We start from the raw sequence: 14,900 nt of genomic DNA, 5'->3' as shown, positions 1-14,900 counted from the left end.
TTGGATTTATTGATTATGCTGTTTCTGAATCAAATCTGGTAGTTTGAAAAATCATTTTGGGGTGAATCCATCCTCAGAACGGACTCGCGAAACTTCCTTTTTAACTGTTTTTTATTTTTTTTATTTTATATTACTGTAATATCGAAATTACGAAATATCGAAATAATGACACTCCAAGGAAGTGAAACTTCAGTAAAATTCAGGCACTGAACTGTCCTGCATAGGAAATGCCCACGAAAGCTTCCCACATGCTTCCAAATTTCCAAAAAAGAAACAGGAAAGAGCCATCAGTGCTGTCAGTGGGGGAAAGAGAGGCATCATTATCTTCAATGATGTTTCTTTATAAGGCAAGATCGAAATAACGGAAAAGTGCGCTCAAAAAAATTTTAAAAAATGGGCGGGAAAAAAAGGTCCCGCCCAAAAAAGCGGTTTTCGAGCGGCCGTGTGACTGGAGGGACGCGCGAGAAAGACGGATTGGAAGCAGGAATGTGAACGAAGAGGAAAAAATCGCGGATTGGAGGCAAACGGAAGATATCCGATAAACATGCGGGTAATGGGTGAATGTGGATTCGACCCATGTGTCTGTTTCTGGTTGATTCCGCACATGTCGGATAATGCACTTCCAATCCTCTTTATAGATCATCTGGAACGGATTCTTTCATGTGCGGAACAAAAAATCCACTTCAAACGATTGATAAAGTGCATTGAAAGTGCATTATCCAACGTGTGCGGAATCAGCCTCTTGACTCCCATTATCCCTTCCCTGGCTGGTGCATGAAAACATACTTAATTGCCAAACAGAAAATCTTTGTCCATATTATGTTCAGAAGTTCCTAAGAATATATCATATTAGTGAAAGGGTGATTTCCCCACCTACCCACCCACCCTTTGCGTGCATTGTGTCTGTTTTAATGGTTGTAAATGCGGAATGGTGAATACCTAAGTTCCAGTATATATGAAAGCAAACAATATTCTAGCTTAAATATATGACTGTCATTTGTGTTTGTGGTTTTAAAATGTATCTTGTTTAGATTGGGTTAAAGCACATATGAAGTCTGAAATTAGAAGTTAGAATTGCTCCCATCCCCAAATAATCAGAAGTGATTTTAATTGCATATTAAGCACTGTTCAAACAATGGGTTGTTGTATTGGTGGGACATCTGATACTTGGCCTTTTGTAAATGCAACTTTGCTACATTCAGCTGGAGTCCACTTCATCAGATGTAAGAAGTCTATCCTGTACTGGTGCGTGTGTATAAGTATAAAATTACAAAATTAGGCACATGGCTATATGGAGAAATATTAAGCTGTGCAAACTGAGTAGTTGATGTAGGGAATCCTAGGGGGTTGATACAAAGAGAACGGGAGTTTTCAGAATCTTTAATAAATAGGGCATTTTTAGCGGGAATAGTTTGTCTAGAAAGAGGTGAGGAAAGCTGCCCATATTCATTTTACATAATTATGAAGGCTTATATAGATAGATAACCCATGTAAATATAGAGACTTATAAACCACTGAATGATGTGAAGAAAATAAAAGAGTGAGGGTTTTTTTTTCTGCCTCACTGTCAGAGTTACTCCCATAGTTTACCTGAGGTTCAGGAGAGCCAAAAGTAAATATTGTATCATTTGCTGGATAATCAATTCATTGAAAAAGCTGCTATAAGAGGTGACAACCACTGGTTAAGAAGACTTTAAACAGCAATTAGAAAGATTTGTGGAGGTGGATAGGTCCATTAGTGGCCATTACCTCTGATGGCTAAATAGAAACTTCATGGTCAGATGCGGTATATTCTTTAATGTCAATTTGTGGATGGTAGCTGTTGCCTTTATTCCTTGCAAGTGAGATTCCCAGAAGCATCTGGCTGGCCAGCATGGGAAACACAACATTGTTCTAGAGAGACCTCTGATATGATCGAGCAAGCCTCTGATTTTATTGTTGTTTATTTTGTTTTTATTTACGTTATTTATAGTCCACCTTTCTCATTGAGACTTGAGGCAGATTTCAAAGTGTGTCAATATGATCAACAGCTGGGACATTCAATAAACAATACAATAGAGTAAGGACTGTAGAAATGTGAAAACAAGCAGAAATCTGATACAGAGCTGAAAACAATGCTGAGACAAAAAATAAGCAAACCGACATGACATATTAAACAAATGTGGACCTAACTATCCAGTAGGAGCGTACTTATGGCAACAGTTACTACATTTTATATGTCAATTTTTTTTAAAGTACATATGCAAGTGAAATAGAAGTAAGCTCCATTGCATAAAATTAATCATACTTCTAAGGAGACCTGTTTAGGATTGCTCCCCCCCCCCAAATCTGTACCTTTGATTAGCCTGATCAGGAGCATGGATTGGTCCACTTTGGAAAATTATTTCCAGGGTCATTTCAGTTGCCCAATCTTCCCTTGGTTCTGTTTTCTGGATGCAGCAGGAGGAGGAGGGGAAGGGAAGGGAAGGTTGCTGGAGCTGGAGCTAGTTAGATTTCAACGTCCAAGGACTAGAATCTCTTTCTAAAGTTACGACAGGTGCAGGAAGACAGCAACACAAGGAGACTCAGCTCAGTTGCCACCTCTCCCTGCAGGACAAAACCATCTTTTCACATCTCAATTTTCCCTCCCTCTTCAAGCATCTTCATATTGCTGTGAGTTTTATTTTTTCATTTTGGGTTAGTAAACATTCTTTTAAAGTATTTTTTTCAATTTAGTACTTTTCGAGAGACTAGTGTCTCACTTTATTCAAGGGGGTTGTTGCCAGGTAACTTGTGTCTCACCTAGGGCTGCCAGGTCCCTTTACTGTCCCAGCAGGAGGGGAGAGACCTGGCCCTTACCTCCTTCTTTATTTCTCCATGTTTGTCATGCACATGCACAGCTCGCACAGCATGTGGTCCCACAGCTGTGCAATGATGTCATTTCTGGTAATGTCACTTCCGGTGACATCATCGCATGGGTGCAGGACTGCATGTGTGCTTCACAGTGGGCTGATTTGGGCCTCAAATAGGTGGGAGCATTCTCAGGGTGGCGCGATGACATCACTCCTGAGAATGACATTGTTGCGCCACCCCGAGCGTGCTCCTGGAAGGCCCTTTCCCGTGCCTTTCCCCCCACCAGCCAGGTGAGTGGGGGGGGGCAGAGGCTGAAAGCAGCAGGGGATCCTCCGCCCCCACCAGGGGAATGGGATCCCTAGTCTCACCTATATTTAATTGATAGTGTGCTTGAGTGTTCTGGCTAGGCCCTTGGCTGGAGAGTCTTCCTGATTCCGCTTGCTTCTGGTTTGTTGTTGGGGTTTTGGGGGGGGGGAGCTATTGCACCACATCCTATTGCAATTATTATTCTGCTCTCAGTAACAGAAAACCAAGTGATTTGCTTTGTTATTTGTTTTAGATGAGGAGGGTGGCCACATGAAGTCAATGCCCAACCACTTTTGTTCATCTCTTGCCTTGAACATCCCCCAACTAGGGGTTAGTCAGCTGCGACCTGACAGCACATTCTTCTTCATATGGGGGGTGGGGCAGATGGAATTGTTGTCCAGAAGCCCATTGTGGCTCTTGGCAGCTTGACCTGGCTCAAAGGAAAAGCTCCCACCTCCTGAGACAATTCTCAGTGTCTCCCTTCACTTTAGAACTGTGTACACATGATACATTGATGTTCAATGTATGTATGGAAAGGACACGAATCATTGCTACAAGCTCTGCAGTTTGTAGCTCTGCAGAGCACATTCAGCACAAGGGTGGCACAGAGCCGATATAATCATGTGCCCTCTTCTATCAGTCCAATGCTGTTTACTTACTGACCCTTCTTTGTGGCTAGTTTGTTTGGCTTCTGCTAGATTTGTCCAGTTGCCATACCACTCTTTCAGGAGTCTGCACCAAACACTGTCCCTTGGGGTTTGTTGTGATTTGAGGTATCATTGTTGTAGGATTTTTTGTCTGCTTTACAGATGGTTGTTATGACTTTAAATGATGTTGTTAGCCATCTTGAGCCTTTTGGAAAGTTTAGATGCAACTTTAAACACATGAATTAATAAATATCCTGGTTGGGTGCCCTGATGGATGATAAGGAATTCAGCAGGGATCTCCTCCTTTCAATAGTTGGGTTGAAAGAAATTTTGGTCTATGAAGCATGGCATAGAGAAAAAAAAGCTGCATGTAGTGAAGTGTTATCTTGTATACAGCCTCTCCTTTACCTCTAGTTGTCCTCTGTCCTGAGACTTGCATGTTTCCAGAGTAGCAGTTCAATAAGTCTCAAACTAGCGGATAATTATTTTTGCATGAGTGTGATATGCATGTAATTTGGGTGCTGTGTGGCCTTGCCAGCCTCCAGGTTGAGGGTGAGGGCTGGAATTATCATAAGAACTTTTCATAAGAACTGAGGGAAGGAACAATATCCAATATCCACTAGCCAGAATGAATGGCTAGCGTGGAAGCAGTTTTAAGTTAAGCTCTTTCAGAGGTGTATAGCATTTTTTATGTCAGGTATCAGTTCTTAACAAGGGGGCTGCAGTTCACTGAGATTTAAGGAAAGGATATGGTTTATGCTTAATGTTATTTGGTGGTCTTTCATGGTCTACTAAAACTTTTGAATCTGAGCTGGGATACTGGATTAGAGTGTTCTGAATCGATACACCTTGGCAATTTCTGTGACGTTTAAAGGATGTAGGAAAAATGGAAAGAAAGAAGCACATCCCCAATCTGATAATGTTAGGGACATTTTGGGCTTGACTGATAACTTGGCAGGAGGGCTGTTTAGCCGCCACAGTCCTTCTATCCCTTTGCTTAAACTGTTGCAGGCCAGAATCCTATGCAGGTGTAGTGCAGCTCTACAAGTTACGACTGTTGAGGGAGACATCCATCTTGCACTAATATTTTCCGTAGCAAACGGGGAAAGTATTAAAGTAAAATATTCATGTACACACAGAGTTGAATACCGCTGTATATGTGCTTGGGAAACTTGGGCTAATCAAGTTTCCCAGCAGCGTGTTTAAAGATGCATGGACATGCATATTTTACCTCAACACTTTTGGCATTTGCAGCAAACACCAATGTAAGATGGATGTTATGACTGAAATATACGGTGTTGCTCTGCGTTCCAGTGAAATCAGTGGGTCTTCTGTGTAATGCCTTTGAGGTCAGGGGGCTGGGCTAGCTCCAAAACCCCTCCCCAAACTTTTAGGGCTTTTTGTCCTATATCCAAGCCAACCCCCCCCCCCAACTACTTCCTTTTGCAAAGTAGTTTGAGTTAATTTCTTTCCCTTGAAGTGTTTTAAATATTTTATTGTTACCCTTGGTGCTTAATCTTAGAGTGGATGGAACAGAAGAGTCCTATCAGGCTGTGAAATATGGTTTATTATTTGAAAAGGATTGCAGGCTGCACTGGCAGCTGACAGCAGGAGTTGTAAGAAAGGGATGGGAAGAGGAGAAACCTGGTCGGCACACAACCTCGTCTAAGAAATAATATGAAAACTGTTCAAGGACTATTAGGGCGACAAGAGAGGGAAAGGGGAGCCATAAGAAAGGCAAGGTTTTAATTAATTGTTTGCAGAGCAGGGAAAGCAAAGTGGGTGGGGTGAGATTAAAGGGCAAACATAGGCCTCTTTCACACGTCTCGGCATAGCGCTAAACTCATGGAACACGAGCATCTTCATGACGCATTTTCTGACATCATTGCACTACAAAAACGGAATCGTGGTGTGATGACATCAGAAATCACGACATGAAGATGCCCTCGTTCCATGAGTTTAACGCTATGCCGAGATGTGTGAAAACGGGCATATTTTCTTTGAAAATGGAGATTAACCTGGAAGATATTTTATTAGGTATTAGGTAATTAGGCATTAGGTAACTCCATGCACATACATCATATTCTACTTAAATAGATTCCTGTTTTGCACCTATCTTTTGTTGGAGGCGAAATCTAGAAATTTATGAAGTGACATAGGTAAAACAAAGACTCTAGTCCTCAGGGCTACGAAGAAAGGCTTTGAAAAGTATGGCTTATTCCACTGGCTTCAGAGGTTTGCTGTGGCTTTAACTAGTTTCCTCAATGAAAGCATTGATCAGCAAGCTTTCTGTGCAGTCCTTAAAACAGAGGTCGTTCTTTATTTTAACTCCTTGGGAAGAAGAGGGTCCCTTCCTTTTGTCCTTGAGTTTTTCTTTGATTTTTCCCCCTGTAATGATTATTTGATGGTTTTTGTTGTGTCCATTGTTTACACTAGCGTTTGAAGCATGTTAGCCGTTGCACCATAAAAAACATCAGTAGCACAATCCTGTGTATTTAGAGTTGGAAGAAAGTCCTCTTGAGTTCAGTAAAGGTTACTAGTGTGCATTAGTAAATTACCAAGCCAAAGTTATACATGGAAACTGCTGTTTTGGGTCATTTCTGTTATTTTCTGGAATGGTAGTACAAATCCAAGATGCTTGGGAATTAAGAAATCTCCTCCCCAAAACAGTCCATTTATTTTTTAAGTTCGTTTGCTTACCAGCCATGCATTTTTCTTTGATTCTATTGATTTCCTGGATGATGGCATTTCTCCCTTCCAATTAGATCATTGAAAGGGAGGAGCACAGAGCTCTCTCAGCCAATCACCTTAGGAGACAAGTCTCAGAAATCTGCCATTCTCTTCGCTCCCTCTTTTGTGGGGGTAGAGCCCTCTTTTTCTCTGCAAGAAGTAGCAGCTGGGGGTTAGGCAATTTCCTGGGTGTTTGTTTTGTTGCCCACTGATTGCTGGCAATCGGCAGGAGGTGGCAAACTGCCCAGCGATCGCCTGCCATTGGCAGGCAACCTGGGCCAAGTTTTGTCCCAACAGGCTGATATGGCCCCATGAAAAGTGCAGGAGCACGCCACCGCCAGTGTGATGACATCACTTCCAGAAGTGATGTCATTGCATTGGTGCTGGGAACACCCACTCAAAGATCAGCCTTCTATTACGAACTGGGTACCCCCCTCTCTCCAAGAGGGTATAGGGACCTGGCAATCCTACTGGGAGTACCTTGTTCAGTGGCCTGTAGAATAGAAATCCTTGGTCTGATTTTTTTGAAGCTTGCTGGTTCTTTAGTAGACAGGTAGCCCTAGCTCTGCTGCAATTGTGGAGTCTTTTGGTTGGAAAATAGCCGCTCCAGCCCCCCTGAAAATGTCCCCATAGGGAATAATGGCAGACTGATGGAATAAGATGTAGGAGTGTGTGCAAAGGAATCCTTCCTCACTTTGTGAAAGGAAACAACAGACCTCAGGAAGGAAGGGTGGCAAACATAGTTTTCAGTGGAAAGGTAAAATGTTTTGATTGTCAGACACTGTAAGAATAGGAAAATGAAATAAACACAAGACAAGTTTTTCCCAATGTAATGCCAGTGGCCATCTGGAGCTCGCTTGACCACCATTTTAGGAATCAATAGAAATGCAGTTGTGCAGAGAGGGAGTTCCCTACTTCTGGGATCTGTAAAACTGATCTGCTTTGTTGAATCTGCTTGAAACTTAGAATGTCTTTAGATTAGAGGCAGGACTGTGTTCTGTGAATATTTGGTGACATTGTCTTTATAAACAGCTGCCCCAGATGCTCATATATATTGCCCATTGAAAATAATGGTTCTGAATCTCTGGAACTCAAAAACCACATGGGTTTGAATCCTAACCAGGCCTATCTGAAAATAAGCGATCACAGTAAAATTTTGCTCCCACAGCCTGGATCTGAGCTTATAATGAAATATTTCTTGGTGCACAAAAGCTTACTTGAAAGTAATACGTGAATAGGATTGCAGCTTAATAGGACTATCTCCTAAAGTTGCCAACAATGGCTTGGGAAATAACTGAAGATTTGGGGGCAGTACCTGGGAAAGGACTTTTATTTTTGTTAGAGTCTATGGTATATCACAAAAGTCTGCCCTCCAGAGCTGCCATTTTCTCTGGGGAATAAATCACTGTAGTCTAGAGATCAGTTGTAATTTCAGGAGAACTCCAGGTCCTCCCCATTTTCCTTTCCTGCATAGTTGCTTGCTTCTCCCTCGAAGCTTCGTTCATCCCACCCTTTCACCATTCTGGCAAATGTCAAAAAGGTTAACATAAATGCAGGCTTCCAAACTTAATAGCATTTGTACAATTCTCTGCACAGTTTATTGGCACTATGGTTTCCCTGTGTACGGAATGTGAAGGGTTTGGGTTTCTCTCTCTTCTTTTAAATCCAGAACTTCAGGATGCCCCTCCCTCGTTATCTTTTCCCTCTTCCCCCACACTTCCCTTTCTGCCTTGCTCGGTTTCCACTGTCACTACCTATTTCTTCATGCCTTTCTATTCCACTTCACGCCACCTGAGCTTAGGATTCCTCCGTGTTCTCTTTCTGTCAGCTTTAGCTCCCTGCCATCTCTTATGCATGCTGCCAAAGACTTTTCGTTCTCTGCATCCAGACCACCTTCTTCTTTCTCCCCCTTTTTGTGATAGGTGCCACGGTTGAGAGAGACCTTCATCTAATGTCTCCATTTTGTTCCCAGTCGTCCTTGGTTAGTCCTTCCATCCATCTCAACAGTTTTCATTACAATGGCTGTCCTGCATGGTGATTTTTCTCTCAGTTAGCTAGTACTTTGCTTCATTCTGTTGCACTGGATTACATAGCATAAGCCCATCCACACACAAAAAAGTGTTTGTGGTTTTTGGGGCTGAGAATCAGGAGAGCTGGGATCTAGTCCCAGTTCTTCTAGTGGCATCAGGTACGTCACAGAACCCCACAGTGCAGGAAGATCGGTGCTCCAACTGAGGCGGTATAATCCATTTCAGTTATTTAGCCTTGGTTAGTAATTGGATGAGAGATCTCCAACGAAGACCAGGGTTGCAGAACGAGGCAATGGCAAGCCACCTGCTAGTCTCTTGCCATGAAAACCCCACGAGGGGCCACCATAAGTCAGCTATAACTTGACGGCACTCTCCACCACCGCCACCAATCCACTATGACCCACCAAGTATGCAACATTGTCAATAAATACCTGCGCCATAAGTTTAAAAAGAATAGGACATAAAAACAGCCCTCCGGAAAGGGCAGTTCTGTTCCTAGATATATATATATATGATATATGATATATGATATATGATATATGATATATGATATATGATATATGCACATATATTCAGTGCGACCCTTGTGCCTGATGGCTGACTCCTTTATGTTAGGTTTGATTCCTGTTTGTTGTGTGCTACTTTTTACAGGGCCTGTGGAAGAAATGTGGGGTTTTATCCTCTAGGTGAGATTATCAGTGTAAAGAAACTCATCTCTGCTGGAGGTCAGAAGCTGTTGCAAGTGCGGGGAAGGGGATGACTACATTTACTGAACCCCACCCACATTTATTCCTGAATGCCTCTCAGGAAGGGTAGGTTGTCCCCTGGGGGTATATGGCCCCAGTTAAGAATCAGAGGTCCAGACAAGCGTAGAGCATACTTTCCCGACTACCATATACTGCAGACAATAAGGAACAGCAAAAAAGACATGCTATGCTTTGAAACCCCTTGGGAGAAAATAAATTTTAAGCACCAAAATACAGCATGGAAATGAGAGGGGGGGGTGAGATCAAGGTTGCCCCCCTCAGGTGCACACTTTGGATTTGTTAAAAAAAAATCGACCACTCCATTATTTTTTAAACATGAACAGGTGGACTCAAATATTTCTGGTCTTTAAATGGCTGCATTGATTTTAAATACAATAAATATATCTGGGATGTCTCAGATCCTGAACCATCAATTCTCTCGTGCATAGATCTCTTCCATGTCACCTGTGGGAGAGGGTTTAATCTTCTATGCTGTCCCCCTCAGTCCAGTTTTCAGGTAGGCAGGTTGTTTATTGTCAGAAGGGGGGCCCTGCATTTGCCCATCTTTTCCCCCTTTCTTTCTCTGCAGCCCTTTCTACCTGCTAGCAGATGGAAGCAAAACCTTTGTCTCTTGATGCAGGTTGACTTTTTATCGTGCTGGAGGAGCAAATGTAGCCTAAGGTCCTTACTGCTCTGCTTTATAGCATGTAGAAACCAAGCCTTTGTCCCAGCCTGACAGGCCCTACTTCAGAGAATAAAAGAGTTTACGCAAATAAGACCTGTGCTTGTTCATAGAGAATTTGAAAGCCCTCTCAAAGTCTGAGGTGTGGTAGTGCTTGGCAGAAAGTAGAATGCACAGAAACACCATTTGGGACTATTTTGTTTGGTTCATAGACTGGTTAACTGTACTTGCAGGATAATGTCCCTATCACATACAGTTCTGCAGACTTACTCTATCATCTTGCTGCCCTTGCCACCCCCTGCTGCCCCAGAAAATGAAACCTAGCAGTGAGGTGCCAAAATAACAGTTGTATTCAGAAGGCTTCCTACTGTTCCCAAATATTAGAAATTAGAAGAGAGTCAGGATGATGTAGTGGTTGGGAGTGTTGGACTAGAACCTCAGCCTAATCTACCCCACAGGGTTGTCATTTCATGAATAACATGGTGGGGGGAGAACAAGGCGATAAGCTGCTTTTAGTCCTCATATATTTATAAAACAAAATATAAGTCAAATAATGGTGGTGGTGGAAAGTACACTCAGATCAAGAGTTGACATATGGTGACCCCTGGTGAGGTTTTCATGGCAAGAAACTAGTTTGCCATTGCCTCTCTCTACAACTCTGGTCTTCATTGGAGGTCTCCCATCCAATTACTAAGAAAAGCCAACCCTGCTTAGCTTCTGAGTTCTGATGAGATCAGGCTCATCTGGGCTTTTCATGTTTGGATTTAGAGCATTGCGTGGCTACGTACTTTCCCTTAATTTAGTTTAACTCAATTTCCAGTCTGCACAACAGCTTTTGTAAACCGCTTTAAAATGCACACACAAATGTGTTTTATGTATTGTCGAAGGCTTTCACGGCCGGAGAACGATGGTTGTTGTGGGTTTTCCGGGCTGTATTGCCGTGGTCTTGGCATTGTAGTTCCTGACGTTTCGCCAGCAGCTGTGGCTGGCATCTTCAGAGGTGTAGCACCAAAAGACAGAGATCTCTCGACACTGAGAGATCTCTGTCTTTTGGTGCTACACCTCTGAAGATGCCAGCCACAGCTGCTGGCGAAACGTCAGGAACTACAATGCCAAGACCACGGCAATACAGCCCGGAAAACCCACAACAACCAAATGTGTTTTATTTTTGTACTGTAATATATGGCACTTAGATTTTGCAACGGTCCCATTTTTATCCACTGTACAATGTTTCCTCCCTTTCTTTACTTTATCCTTAAAACAACCCTGTGCAGGAGGTTAAACTGGGAGAATCTTCCCAACCATAATTCAAGTTGCAGAAATGGCATTGCCTTTGGAAGCTGGATTGAGAGCAGCTTCTGTCGTTACAAACTGCACCATCAAACGGATGTGAATTGAAGGATTGGTGGGCTAAATGTGGATTAATTGGGACAAGGATTAGCAGTGAAGGAGAAAGTGCCGCTCCACTGTCCTCCATGAAGACAATGTGTATTTCTAAAGGCATGGCAGGAAGGCGGCTGCTGGGCTTCTATAGCTGAATGTTTTTTGCAGGCAGTTTTAAAATTCTATAATTGTAGGACTCAGAGAACATGATGTACTTTCTGTAGCAAGGCTGAAATCCTCAATTTATGTTAGAGCATACCCATGTTGCATATTTTCAAGATATACCCATTGGGCACAATACCTTCTGATTGCAGTATTTAAGATTTGCTGAACGGAAGCATGAGGATGAAGAAGTGACTGATGGAATGGCAGCAGGGGCAGAAAGAACAGGGACAGCATAAACTCAATTTTTTCCCCCAAAACTGCATGGCCTAGAATAAAAAAAGACAAATAGGTAGGTTCTAGATCAAATCAAACCTGAATTCTCCTTAGAAGTTAAAATGACAAAACTGAGGCCGTTGTACTTTGGTCACATTATGAGAAGGCAAGATTCTCTGGAAAAGTCAATAACGCTAGGAAAAGTGGAAGGCAGTAGGAAAAGAGGAAGACCCAAAATGAGATGGCTTGACTCAATAAAAGAAGCCATGTCCTCCAATTTGCAGGATCTGAGCAAATCTGTTAATGATAGGACATTTTGGAGGTCATTAATTTATAGAGTTGCCGTAAGTTGGAAGTGACTTGACGGCACATAGCACACACAGAAATGTGTTGGGCTTTAAAAAGTTCACACCTCTCATGTTTGGTTGCTGTGGCACGGTTTTCTTTTCAGTCCGCACCATGCAAAAATTAGTCAGGATCATGAATGCTTGTTATCATCACTGGTGCTGTCATTTGTGGCATCACAGCGCCAGCCCTGTATTCCTTTTTTTTTTTTTGGCACATGTGTGAATCAGTGCATCTCTTGAGTGCCGGATCAACCTATTTCCTGGATTTCAGCCTTTCCACTCCTCCCTTTGTTGATCCAGATTGGCTGATTCACCTGTGCTCCTCTTTTTTCCTTTTAAGGAACTCCACATGTGATTGGCTTTGAGAATCGCCTTCTGGCCAGCCAAACAGTGGAAACAATAGAGGAAGTCTTGGGGGGGATTCGAGCATGCACTTGAATCACTTGTGCGAGCAAGAAAATGTTCTTTCCCAGAAACAAAGAGAAATAATATATTGTCGAAGGCTTTCATGGCCGGAGAACGATGGTTGTTGTGGATTTTCCGGGCTGTATAGCCTTGATATTAAAATCTTTATTTCTGATACTCAGATATTTAGTCCCCAATACAATATTCCCACCTGTGCCACAGCAAAAAGAATAAGAAGGGAACTTCCACCTGCCTGCTTTCAAACCAGTGATTCATCGATCCTGCTCTGGACTTTTTTTTTTGTAAAGAAAAAGAGGAAAGAGGGGAGGAAGGATGGAAAGGAGGGGTGAGGGAGTGGCTGGCTAGACAAGAGTAGCCAATCACAATGCAGTGGGCTGGCAGGGAGGAAAGAGGGTGGAACATCAAAAAATGGAATAGAGTATGCACAGGGAAACAGCTGGCTGCAAAGTGGATTTTTAAAAAAAAGTTGGGGTATCAGCTTTCCCAGGAAAGCTGCAGAAAAGCCACTTAGTGGCTGGAGTGATTACTTATGGCAGCAAATCAGGTGCAGATGGTCACGAAAAAAATGCTGCAGTACGGGAAGTGAACCGGTGAAAATGGTCCATGCAGAAGGGGTTTATATTATGTATTAAAGTTCTCTTTCTTCCTTAATAAACAAGTGTACCAGTTGGTATATTGTGGTTAAAATGCTTTGGTCGGCAGTGCAAACAAATTGTTGTCTATAAATTTGCAAAAGGAGATTATCAAATAAAAAAAAAGGCTATTCTTAACCTCTGCCACCAAAAGACCAATATAATGAAGTGTTAGGGGCTGCGTTTGACTTGAGAGATTCTGTTAGTGGGTTGAGATGTGCTGATCCACTCTGCATTGGAAAAGGTAAAAAGAAACCTTTGTCAATTGTGTGACTTGCCAGCAATGGTGTCAGTGAGTGTTAAGTACAGAAGTGATAATCTGTGCAGAAGAATCACCTGTAGAGTGGATAGGATGGAAGAATTTTGCTTCTTAAATATTTGATTGTCAGCTATATGAAGCAGCAGGCAATGTAGCCTCAAACTCTTTCTGTTTGTTGCCTCTGGCTATTCTGTATGTTAGAGGAGTCATTCCTAATCAAGATACTAAAGAAAAGTAACACTGAATACTACAGCTGTGTCATTTGAGAACTCAAGAGACAAAAAATGTGAGCTGACTGAATGGAGTTAGCAGTTCTAAGAGCTGAAGAAAAAGGCTTGCTTGCACAATGGGAAAGACTAGAATAAGGAAGCAATGGGAATTGGCCACTGGGTGGCAGTCAAGTGAAGCTGGGCTGAGGAAAATACAGAGGTGAATGGTTTAAAGGAAGGACAGAGAGATGGGGATTGTAGGCAGGAATAAAGAGAGAAGAGAAATGGAAGGCTAGAGACAGGAGAAATGGTGGCTAGAACATAGGAATTCTTGGATGTAGCAAGCATTTGTGGGAAAGAGAATCTCAGAACTGAGGGCATCAATAAATTTATTTTTATTATTTCATTTATGTCATTTATAGTTCACCTTTCTCACCGAGACTCAAGGCGGATTACACTGTGTGAAACCAGTACAATCAGTTTCAATGGTATTTCCATAAATGATGCCATACAGTCAATTTCAAGGATATTTCCATAAACAATGCCATAGGGTAAATAAATATAAGTTTATAAAGTCATACCATTAATAAGAATCTAATACAGAGTTGAAGAAATGCTGAAACAGAACATAAGCAATTCTAGGGCTGACATTAGACCACATGAGGCACAGGTAGCTCCTAGGAGCACATATTTAAGACAACAGACAGTACGTAAGGCAACATAGTGGTGAAGTCTATGGTCCTTAACTTATTAGCAAAGAATCAGAGCTCCTCCCTACAATACAAAAGCCTTTTTGAATAAGATGGACGATTGAGATTAGGGAAGAGGAAACCAGTGGACAGGCTGGTAGGTACATAGGATGGAAGTTAAAGATGGAGCCGAGGAAGAGGAATGGATGTGGCTGATTTTAAAGAGGGAAGATTTTATATCGTGTAGAACTACCAGATGATCTTGTCTAAATAAGGAATGCAATTACTCTGTAGAACTATACTAACTTTATTAATACAGGACCACTTCCCACATTGCACTTCTGTGGTTTACATTATATCTTTTAAGCGTAAAGATAAAAAGTAAATGCAACAAACATGTTTGAACATAATGTGTCATGTAGATACCTGTGTTGGAGAGCTGGGATTAACTCATTGGTAAATCCAGATTTGTTGGTCCCCAGTGTGTTTATTTATTTCAAACATTTATTAGCTGCCTTTCTACCTTGCAGGAATGTATGAAATGACCCTTGGACTCTCAGTGCCATCTGATTCCTTCTTGCTGAACAAAACATGTCTTTTGGCA

This window comes from Eublepharis macularius, chromosome 4 (assembly GCF_028583425.1).
Source record: "Eublepharis macularius isolate TG4126 chromosome 4, MPM_Emac_v1.0, whole genome shotgun sequence".
Lineage (NCBI taxonomy): Eukaryota > Metazoa > Chordata > Lepidosauria > Squamata > Eublepharidae > Eublepharis > Eublepharis macularius.
The sequence above is the reverse complement of the archived record's forward strand: the minus strand, read 5'-3'. Positions refer to the sequence as shown.